Source organism: Helicoverpa armigera, chromosome 4, assembly GCF_030705265.1.
Source record: "Helicoverpa armigera isolate CAAS_96S chromosome 4, ASM3070526v1, whole genome shotgun sequence".
Taxonomy (NCBI): domain Eukaryota; kingdom Metazoa; phylum Arthropoda; class Insecta; order Lepidoptera; family Noctuidae; genus Helicoverpa; species Helicoverpa armigera.
In genome coordinates this window covers 12,388,999-12,401,106 of record NC_087123.1, presented here as the reverse complement: position 1 = coordinate 12,401,106, position 12,108 = coordinate 12,388,999, and the positions used below count along the sequence as shown (strand labels likewise).

The 12,108-nt window shown below is 33.8% G+C and overlaps 1 non-coding gene across 1 annotated transcript; it reads left to right on the top strand.

Moving 5' to 3' along the window:
* The first annotated feature begins 3,317 nt into the window (after positions 1 to 3,317).
* LOC135116890 (U1 spliceosomal RNA) lies at positions 3,318 to 3,480 on the top strand. Its single transcript, XR_010276453.1, has one exon. It is a non-coding gene; the product is annotated as a U1 spliceosomal RNA (small nuclear RNA).
* Positions 3,481 to 12,108: the final 8,628 nt, after the last annotated feature.

Below are 12,108 nucleotides of genomic sequence, written 5' to 3'. Positions count from 1 at the left end.
TGATGGAAGTCCGGATTCTGTCATTCACGATGCACTTTTTTTTATTCGTGTTTAGTCTGAAGCTGGTTACTACCATAACACCTTTCAATATGCCTTTGCCTGTGGGCGCTTGAGTGCACACTTGCGCCCATAGTATGATTTACATACAAGTAGAAGTAAATATGGAAACCTTTTTTTTGTTACCCTTCCTTTTCTCAACATAGGTATTACATGCTTCAGACTTATACACAAAAACGACTACTACGAGTAAATTACTTATACCTTGCTTAACATGTTTCAGATCATGAGCAACATGTCGGTGACTAGCTTATGGGGAGTTGACCTGATGCTGAAGAGGCGAATAATACTGCTGGCGAGGACGCCGCAGGGTCAGGAACGGCCGTGTTAGATATGAATCCTCCTTGCTACCAACCTGGCCTGACCGGGCTGGTATAGAAGAAGAAATTATGAAGGATAGAAGGATGACGGACCTTGAAGATGTCACATCGTGATCATATAATTAATTATCGATATTGTATTTGCTATTCAAAGTTGGCTTCTGCTAAATCCTTTGTAAGAAATAAACCTTACCAGGTTAAATGTTTATAGACGTGTGTTATTCATTTTCAAGTACCACTTCTGATCTGACCTCTAAGACTATAGTAATTACTAGACTATTAACAAAATTATGTAAGAGCAAACTCTTCGATGCAAATTGAACTACAAATGCTTGCACTATTCAAGGAAGGTCGTTCCATTAATATTTAATTCTATTCAGAGTTTCAAATCAACTGAATAGAGTTCTGTTATTGATTGTGTGTGAAGATTTTGATAGGACGGCATTATTTAAGGTCTGTACGAAATTACACATAGTCATAATATCCATAAATATAAATTAAAATGGCCAGCTAGATCGAGATGCATGTCATAATATTTTCTTTAAAAAATAAAATTATACGATATTCATGATGTGAAGAATATTTTTTAAAATCAATTTTGACTGTAAAATTGCTGTACATTTTTAATGAGATTGAAACACTTGTAAAACCACTGCAATCGTTTCATCTTACCGCTATCGTAAATATTAATATTTTGATCTAACATAGAAGTATGATTAATGTCGGTCAATTGATAGCGAGCGAAAATGAACCACTGTGTCAAGGTTATGAAATCAAAGCAAAATCATAAATAGATAATGACCCTCGGGACTACTCAAACGATTAGAGAGGTAGAAATTATTTCACTAATAGTTTAGATTCAACCTTTTCAACGTAATAACATAATTTTCTTACTTAAATCCCTACCTGTCAGTCTTTCTATTTGTCCCTTCTTCGCAATATCTACTGAAGCGATTTTAATAACAGGTATGCAGTTTTTTCCGGGTGGTAGAAATAGCTTATATGTCATTTTTATTTTATTTAAATAAGGAATAACAAACTGTATAAAATATTCCTAACTTAACTGTGAAACATATTTAACTCTGTAACCGTTTCCAAAATGTTATCTTTTGACCATAAAGGGCCAGTTATTGACTATAGGTATTTAGCCCATATCAGGCCGGCTAAAAACTTTGATTGGAATCAAGATTTTATTTAACAAAATGTTAAGTCAACTATCGGGTCAACTGTCGGCCGACTGTTTAGTCTGAAGTATGCGGTACCTAAATTCTTTTAATTTCTCATTCATCTCACTTGTGTAAACAACATCTATCGAATAGATATATTCGTATAATTAAATACTCGTTTCAATATAAAACAGACACAGATCATTGAGTTAAACGATACAGTAACGATGTAAGATTGGCGTCAACACCTGTACATAGCCGCTTCTGCCAGACAAATAATATTATCCTGTCTTTACTGAAATTATCCCGGAACGGGCAGTAGTTTGCAAGGGATGCAGGTAAAACCGCGGGGAAACGGCTAGTGTAGTAATACCGGATTATAATTATACCTGATAAAAGATAATTTATTTGTATAAAATATACAGTGATACCAGTGCACCGTAGTATTTTATCTATTTGTAAAATGTTTTAAAGCTTAAATACTTTTGTAAAGGTATACTTATAATCTTGTTAATAAAATAATAATCTACTTTTGAGCTAGGTAGTTTGCTATATAATATTTCAGTACATGCGAACATACATCAAATTTTAAACTTTCCAACATAATAAAATTCTAGTTTTAAAAGCATAATTTTCATTATTACTGTACATTATATTAATGTAGTTTAATGCTCAAAGAATATTGTGCTTTACGGATTTGTGGTTATTAAATTTTTCCGCGTATCAACGCCATCCAATTAAAGTGGATTAAAATTACATGAGCAGTGAATACACGCTTATAATTCATGTGAAAGGATTTTAATATTACATAGAAGTAATAATGGATTTACTTTTTTCTATTTTTTTACCAGAACAATAATCATTAATCAAAAGTAGATATTAGTACCCAGTAGTCAGTAGACAGTAGTACCGTACTATTAGAAATACATATTTCATTTGTTTCAATGTCACGATTCATTTTTTCTGACGTACCTATATACCCGTTAATACTCGTACAATACAACCTGTATAGGTTCTAGAAACGTATCGATCGAAATGTAGGCCTAAGTAACTAAAACTATTGTCTAACAAACGGTTTTATTTAAGCCCTCAAAAACAATACATAAGAAATACAAGTGACGATGACACTAAATGTAAATACAAAACTATATTTCCAAGACAGGAGAATAACACATCATAAATATCATAATATTATGGATGTGTGTTTATATAACCCGGAACTATTAGCAGGTAATTTGGGCACAGTGATGATAACTGTGCACACCTGCTCATGATTAATTTGCTCAAACTTACTCCCTCTGAAATATCAAGGTTCTAAGTTACTCGTATTTTTTTTACTCGATACTATCTACATGAAAATGTATCTGTTTGTATTTATTTGTTTAACGTGGTTATTGTTTTTTGTTTGAAAGTAAAATATTTATGATACAATATTATAATCATCTGTTTGTTTTCTGTAAGGTAAATCATGAACCTTTTTCTAAATGTACTGAAAGTAACGATTGAGAAAACAGTAAAATTAAATACGCGGCACTTGTACCCTTATTTTGTAGTGTTGTAGTATCATACAAAATCACCCTTCACGACCTTAGCAAAAGCTCCTTTTCCCCTTATCAGAAGCTCTCGTTACACCGAAAACCCACCAGAGGGCGCCACTGAGATTGGTTCGCAAACACACAGATAGATGTCACTGTGCAATGACGTCACATTTCTGAATCGCGGTGTTAAGATTCTCCGCCGTCGAACGACCCTCGCGCCGTACTGTAGTGAACTCATACTTACCTGGCATAGGGGATACCGTGATCAAGAAGGCGGTTCCCCCAGGGCGAGGTCTATCCATTGCACTGCGGATAGGTTGACCCCTGCGATTATCCCTAATGTGGATAACTCGGATGCGTAATTTTTGGTAGTGGGGACTGCGTACGCGCCGTCCCCTCAGAATTCCTAAAACGCCTCAGTGCATAGTTTTCCAACTAAAGTACGTGCCAACAGTCCTGGAGAAGTAGTTTCACTAACTTCTTCAGGAGTGTTGGGTTCAAAAATGATTCAGCTGAATATTTATTTTTCTACTATGTATGTAGTGATTCATAGTTGGAGCGCCATGTGACTTCATGAATGAAGTTAACAAATTCTTTAGATAACTTTAAAAATAAAAAATAAACTACCAAAATTAAATCAAACTTACACGCATTTAAAATACATTAGCAACTAAACCCTTCCGAATTCCGTATCTGAAACCGCTAAACATTTGTAACCCTTTTTCCATGAATCACCGTGGACCGGACACAGGAATGCGCAAATAGGGTGACAATACGACCCGATGAGCCGAATTCTGTGAGAACACGACAATCGTGACGGGAATCGTCGTATTACATTCTGATGAAATATCGTATATTCCGGTTCGTAGATTTTATTGATTCCTGTACAACTTTTTTCATTTTATGAATAGTTAGCCTCCGCCCGCGATTTCACCTGCGTCCGGGACAGTGCTTTTCACTCATGGATAAAAAGTAAAGTCAAAGTCAAAAAAGAAAGAGCGTGAAAGAGTAACAAACATATGTACATCCTCACAAACTGTCGCGGTAAGTATATTATTGGCAAGATATAAGTATTGGGAAAAAGACCACCTATTCGTGATTCGACGATCGTAACACACTTGGGCACAGCTGTTACATCCAGGTAACACAAAATATATAAAAAATACGAGTTCTATAAAAAAGTAGCTACTTAAGTATGAATAAATGGCAGCCATTTATGCTGGGGTAATGTCAGCAAATAAACGTTAAAGACTACGAAAAATATCTAGTTAACTATGTAATCGTATTGACAATATCCCGGTATTTTATAAGAAGTTATAGATATTAAAAAGAAGTCAGTTTAAAAAAATCCTATTTGTGTTATGATCGAGAAATTAATCACAAATACCAAAACTTTTTTCACTAAAAGCAATTTCGTTATTGCGTATTTCATGATAAGATAGGTATTTGATTATGTACTCATTAATTATATTGTGTTATGTCATATTGACAAGAAAAAATATATGTATGTATAATCTAAATTCCTTATGTCCAATATCTTAGGCCTTTCTTGTAAGTTTTGCTCACCTAAAAGCTCATGTAATTAAACTATGACAAGACAAATGTAAAATTCCTAAGTAAGTCGCTTACAGTACTTACCTATTTGTTTAACTTTTTACAACCTACCGAAGTTATTGTTACAGCATTTTTTTCTGTTGGGCACATTCCTCACACCTTTCCTTGCAGAAATTATTTACGTACTTTAATATTGAGTTTAATAAAATCCTGATAAGAGTGTTCATGAAGGGACATTTTATTGGAAGCTACATGAATTAAATGAATAGAAGTTCACTGCACAATATACTTCAGGGTGAATGTTTCTGTAACGTGGGAGTTTTTAACAACGCCAATTAGATTACCAATTTCTTAAGCTTCATTACTTCAAATAACTTGCTTATATTGTAAATGCAAAAGTTTGTAAGGATATACGGTATGTAATATTTGTATCTCTTTCGCGTAAAAATCACTGGACGGATTCAATTAAACTTGGCATATATTAATAACATATAAGATACTTTTCATATGCAAGACCTGTGAAGTAGTTCCCTCCCTAGTAGGGTGAAACCGCGGGTGAAAGCTAATACATTTGGGTGAATGTTTCCGAAGCGTGGGAGTTTTTGAGAGATTGTCCTTATTGTAGACGTGGACACAACTCTAATTGGATTATCAATTTCTTAAGATTCATGACTTTGAACAAAATAAAAAAGTATGTGGGAGGTTTCTTGAAACAAATGATTGTATGGGAAGGACAATTCACAGAAGAGTAATCATCCCCTTAGGCTTATGGTAGGTAAGGACCATGATCCTTTCGGAATAATTGGGCATAATTTGTGAAAAGTTACATATTTGACTATTCGTTTTGGGGTTTAAAGACTAATATAAAGACAAGCATGTAATGAGCCTATTTTGTATATCAAGACTATATATTACTACGCAGTCACAGCATCAGTTATCTGGTCACCAAAAGTAGGTAATAATTACTTTTGCAATATCGAAATAATTATTTATTTTATGATGAATGCAATGAAATTCTGTGTAATGTTGGTATTGCAATTTTATTAATTTAATTAAGAGCTAATAAAAGCATTTAAATACGTTTACTATTATGTGAAATCTGTATGGATTAAATTGTTTACTTCGTTTGAATTCAAAATATTTGGGTTGTTAATAGGGATTTAGGTATACATTAATTCTATTTTGTGTCATAACTCGTTTTCCATTTTTTTGTGTATGTCAGTGGTGGACTAATCTTCCGCCTCCTAGTTATTATATATTTAGGACTAGCCGATTTCCCATTGTTTCACCCACGCCCAGTGGTAACTACTGCCTATAGGTACTGAGATAAATTAGGCATGTGACTCGGGAAGAGTGTAACTTCATATCGGTTCAGCAGTTTCGGAGCTTTTAAGGTACAAACAAAAAAGTATTTCCTCTATATTTTTTTAGTATAGATGAGAGCCATATACAAATGGAAACCCGCAATTTTTGTCATTGTCTAAATAAAAACAACTTAAAGTTCCCTGACCCAAACTTTACAGTAACATGTAAAAATTTTACAAAGCAACGCAAATAAAACTGACGACACTTTCAAGCACTTGATGCAGTGCAAAACTTTATTTTCATACCTCTGGCTGTCACTCCGTCCATATAATAAACTTGTTAAAACTGCGGTTTAAAAAGAGAGAAGCTTCGTAACAGAGTTAGTGCAGAATCCCGGAGGCGAATAACACTATAAAAGTAAGATTGCACGTGAATTTTGCAACCTGTCTAAAGAATTTTCCAAACTGCAAATGCGTTAACAGACATAAATCTTAAATGCATAAAATCCTATACAAATATTTGTTCTTTCCGATGATTTATTATAATCATTGTAAAACTATTTCTTTAATCTCAAACCTGCATGGAAACTAACACTTGAAAATTAGATTTTAATAGGTTTTATACGTCAAACAATGGAATATATCTCTAGTACTGTTTGATTGTTCAACGGCAACATATGGAAAAGTAATTAAAATCTAGCTATTAAATTGATTTAGAAGAAAGTTGTTTTTTACGATACTTGCATAATCGCTTTATAAAGAACAAGGTTAGAATTGGTTTGTTTAAATCATGTTGATAGAAAAGGTTGGCGGAATTGAAATATTTTGTGTCTATTTTGTTTTACATTGAAATATTTTTCTGTGTAGCGAAGACTAACGCAGTGTGGGTTGATGAATTAATTCCTTTTGACTGAAATATCTCGCAGGCGATAGCATTTTTTAAATCTAAACTTTATTTCCATCAGCTTTGATTGGTAAAATAATGAAATCTATAATCTCAAATTATTGTTAGTTGTTTTTATTTTCTTTTTAGGGTATTCTTCTCTCATTTGCATTAATTCTGTGCCTTATTTAGTTTTGAACTTAAGTAAGAGACGTCAAAGTTAAAGCTCAACTATTGAGCTTTAGAGATATCAGAACTAACTTTCTGTTTTTTTTTTTGCTTAACTGTAATTTGATATTTAATACCGAAGAGACCATTTATCCACGTTGCAATATTTAACTAAAAATATATGTAAAAATATAAATACCTCTTTCACTTAAAAAGTATGTCACTTTTCAAACCATCAAAATCACTTTTAATAAAAATAAATAAGCAAGAAAGTTTCTATAAACTTTTTTTTTGTTTGAATAACACCACTTTCAAAAAAAATTAAACAAAAAAAAGTTTTATATTTTTTCAAAAACTTCTAAATCCAGGAAAACTAATTTGAACATACACAGTATCATTCACTGAACACAGAAAGCAACTTTTTTCTATACAAAAAACTTTTTTTTCGTGAAACTTCGATGACGTCACAGCAACGCGTCGGTTCGGACGCCAGGCTAGCGCGCGACTGACTGAAAGCTGTAACTGAAATGTTTACATGACTTTACGATCATATTTATGTATTAAAAATGTATTCTTGTATTCATTGTGAATGTTTATGCAAATGTTTGTTCGATAGATGATGTTTACTTCCGTTTGTGAGCGAATTTAAAATTATTAGATTTCTCTTTTTTAGTGCTAAGAGTACTCGCGCACAGCAAATTTTAGTCGGCCAATAGTTTGTTAGGGGTCATAAATCAGTATGGACATCATCATTTTATTATGCACATGATGGCGATTAGGCATTTAGCCGGTATTAGAATGACTAAAAACTAGCTAAATTCTTACGACGAACTAAACGATTTTCTTAAAATATTTTTTTTTCCAGCCATGATCGGACCAACTTGTAAAGCACTGGTACTCGGCTGCATCCGGTTAGTCGGGAAAAAGGCTCGGAGGATGATGATGATGACTGGACCAACTGTAGGCCGAATATTTAGGCTTCAGTGTGCTGGTACTCTAAATGGTATAACGGATTTTTTTGGTAATATTTTTTTTATCAACTGGGAGTACTAAGTAATCTGCTATTTAATATGGAAGCTGTACTTTTTTATAGCCAAAAAATATTTCTAGGAATAAATACGGTTCATGGGTATCGGTTAATGGGTTAATCTGCGCTTACCGTGGATATTTTGTGTGCTGTACATCTCATAACCTCATGGGAACAAGTAGCGACCCAAAGACCTGAGTGGCGCAGAGCTGTTCATAAGAGCGTACTGGATTTTGAACAGCGGCGTCTCGAAGCCTTAGACGCTAAACGCCAGCTCCAAAAATCCCGCCCCAAGCCCTCCTATACCTACACTTACAATGCGCAAGGGCAACTCTACTGCGCTATTTGTGACCGCGTGTTCAAGGCAAAGTTTGGTTTCGCGAGTCATGTACGAGCCCATGAACGAAACCAAACTGCCGATATATGCCAGGGTGTCGCCGTCGACGGAATCGTCTAGGAGGACATCATCATCATCATTGAGCTGCCGCACTTACCTAAGTCCCTGGAATCCTATTAAATTATTGATTCCAACTTTGTTTGTAATGTTTGGAGGTCATACAATGAATCAAAAATTACGGACTGCATCTTTGTTTTTCAGTTAAGTCATCATCTTCCGAACCTTTTTTCCCAATTATATTGGGGTCGGCTTCCAGTGTAACCGGATGTAGCTGAGTAGGTACATACCAGTGCTATACAAGTGCTTTCGTTTTTCTGTTAAGTAAAATATTATTTTTTTTACAATTTAAAAAGTCTTTGTAGAGTTCAAGTCATTATAATAATTACTAACTAACTGAAACTATAAACTTCTACTGTACACAAAAGCTTTGATTGCTGATTAACTGTGATTTGTAAAGAATTCGCCTAACTTTTTTATCTTTTTACGAAGTTAAATACAAAGTGTGCTTAATTACGTTTAAACGTTTAATATTGCTTCTTTTTGCTTTATTTCTAATACTAATTTAGGTATTTCATGTTTGATTGGAATCCCGAACAAAAAATCGATGGCCATACGATTTCCCGCACATGGATCAAAAGTTGCAAAAAATTTATTCTACCTCATATATAAAGCTATACGTATTAATCTAATCAAAGCCCGTTCTGCCCTTTTGCGTAAAAGAGTGACAAAGATAAACATACTAAGTTACAAATACAATAATTGGTAACATATGATATGAGTTGGTTAATGGGTCAAAGCTACATTGGCATTTGTCACATTTCTCACCAAAGATAAAATACATTAACATACATTCACAAAACGACAGTATGCAGAATCTATTTGCATAAGCGACATTCTATTTCAAAACCCCCTATTTATTTCCACGACCTATAACGCAAATATCACAGACTGGACTTGAATAGCCAGTTTCATCTGCAGCTCTAAATAGGTAGCCATTTTGCAAATGAGTCAGGCACACAAGGCAATAATCAATCGCTCAGAGAAAACTAAACAGGGTAATATTTCGACACTAGGCCTGCGACCACAATAGAATTTTCAATTCCACGATATTGAATGGAAATGTGAGATACGTGGGTTGGAAATTATACAGGAACCGTTTAGAAGGTTCACTTATACAAAAGCTAGAAAACCGGCTGTCATTGTATGGGCATGTGACATAGAGGAATGAGACTCATGTTATGAGGAAGGTATTAAAGAAACGTGGACGGTTATAGTGGAAGACTATTGTGTGAAAGTCGATATGGTTAGAACGAATGTTACTTGTGAGATGACGGCAGATAGAAAAGTATGGAAGGAGAAATTATGCTGCACAGACTCCAAATCAAATTGGGATACGGGAAAATATTGTATATCGAAGAGAATGGTCAATGGTCATGTTGTAACTCTAGGTCATAGAATGGATCTTCTATCGATAATTTTGCTGTAAATGCGTAACCCATATCATTGATATTAGATCCTTTGTATAACATCAATAGGGAGTGAAATTCTCAGCTTTTAGATATCCGCCATTGGTATTGTAATATTTCTGAAAGAATAAGATTAATGCTACATTTTAGTTCAGATTGTCTGTTCAATAATTTTGATTCCGGGGCTGAACAAGGTCAAAAGATCATCAGAGATATTCAAATTCAAGTCTGTGATTGTTCAACTTGTTTCTTTTTTCAGATCTTTTATAATTTTGTCGTTTCAGTTTTTCTATAGAAATTAAAGATAATATTAACATTTTTCGAAGTTTGGATTTTTCTAGTATACTTACCTAAAAGCCACAAGAATGGGCAAGTAGGTAAGAAGAAATTGTCATCACCATTTCCTATAGTAAACCATTTATCGAATTAGGTACATCATTCATGTTCAATTCGAATTCTACTATTTGCAATGCAGAACACCAATCACTCGATAAAGTCTTCTTGAAAGCAGAAGATGGCAGTGACATAAGACGTTGGCAATCTAAATGCACGTTGGACTTGAAACGAGGCTAAATCGAATGCTAAGCGAAGAATAAGTTTCCGAAGACGTCTAGAATATTCTAACTACAAGTTCAGAAATAGGGGCAATAGGGAAGTTTTGTTGGCTTGTGTCTACATACTGAATGTTCGGTTTATTTTTATTTTTTTGCTATCATACATAAACATGTTGATTTCTGACACTTACGTGAATATCAGAATGGATCTGAACCTTAAACGAAAACGAAACTGCTATAAAATCCGTAGGGATCTATCAGACAGGGAGCGGTCAAGCAGTCACGCGGTAGAAGTATGTAGTAGTAGTAGCTCGAACGCAAAACTGACCGTTCTCTGTCTGATAGATCCCTAACAATAGTTTTATTTTAATATCCTATGTAAAATTAAGCTGTGTGTGGTATTCAGTCTAATCAAAGGTGTATACCTAACCACGCGTATATCGTGGGAAAGGAATAATTAAAGTATTTATTCAGGCTGATATTTTCCATAGCTTTAAATATTCAAGAAAACGCTATTGAATCCAAAATTATGTAGAAAGTATTGTAGAGAAATATCTATTGTAGATAAAGTTATGGCAATTCTATTTAAAAGCGCATCGCGTCACGCTCCTAGACGGTCACTATTAAATTATGAAGAGCATGCTTAACATTCTCTTCGCGTTATAAAACTTAAGTCCTTTTTTCTAAAACCTCTTTTTCGCACTACACGTAGGTTTGAACCTCTTGGGACCTTATTAGCTCAACCGATATGGAATCTCCAAGTCTTTGCCTCGATTTCAAGGTCAAAGGTCATAAGGGATATTTAAAATTCTCTAGATTTTTTACTAAACAGATGTACCTATAGGTATGTATTTCTAGACTTATGTATGCTTTGTGACTATGTCGACTGAAATTGCTTATGTTTAATGTTCAACGACTTTGATAGTACCAAAACAAAATTTTAGTGTTAAATTATATACTTGTATGAATAATTACTCAGCAACCTGTTTGAAAAACAGTTATATGTATTTTGAAGAAATTGAAAGTGTATACGGTGCACCACTCAAATAACTTAGCGTACAGTGAAACAATGATGTATTTACACATTCTTTGTTCGCGAACAAAATGTACGTTAAACCATTAAAGTATCTGATGTGATCTTTCCTTCGGGAAGATTATAAGTCGGGACCTCTGACACTGTAAAACACTTATGCTTTTTCAGCGAGTAAATAAAGTATTTGAATAAAATAAAGTATTCGAATATTTGATCGCAGAGCGAACGCACTGATCGGTATATTGTCTGTCCTGTTCATGTCATGTGGGAATAAGAGATCACGTATGTAAAACGTTTTTAATAATCTTTGTAAAGCTTTGCATGTATTGTGAAATGGGACTACGTAGTTGTTTTTTTATAATGCAGGGAAGAACTTCTTGCACCCACATAAAAGTAGCCTATATTAATGTCTTTCTTAAGCTCTAGATTAATATGAACGTGCAATTTTTGCGTTTACGTTTGAGCTAAATATTTGTTAACATAAATTAAAGTATGTAAAAATATTCGCCACAAAGTGCATTGTACTTTTTCATGCTTTTAAAAATAGATAATCAAGTTTAAATAATAAACTGATTGATAAATATGTGTACACTTGCCCTTATATTACGATTGCATTTTATTTTCTTCTATTAAAGTATTAT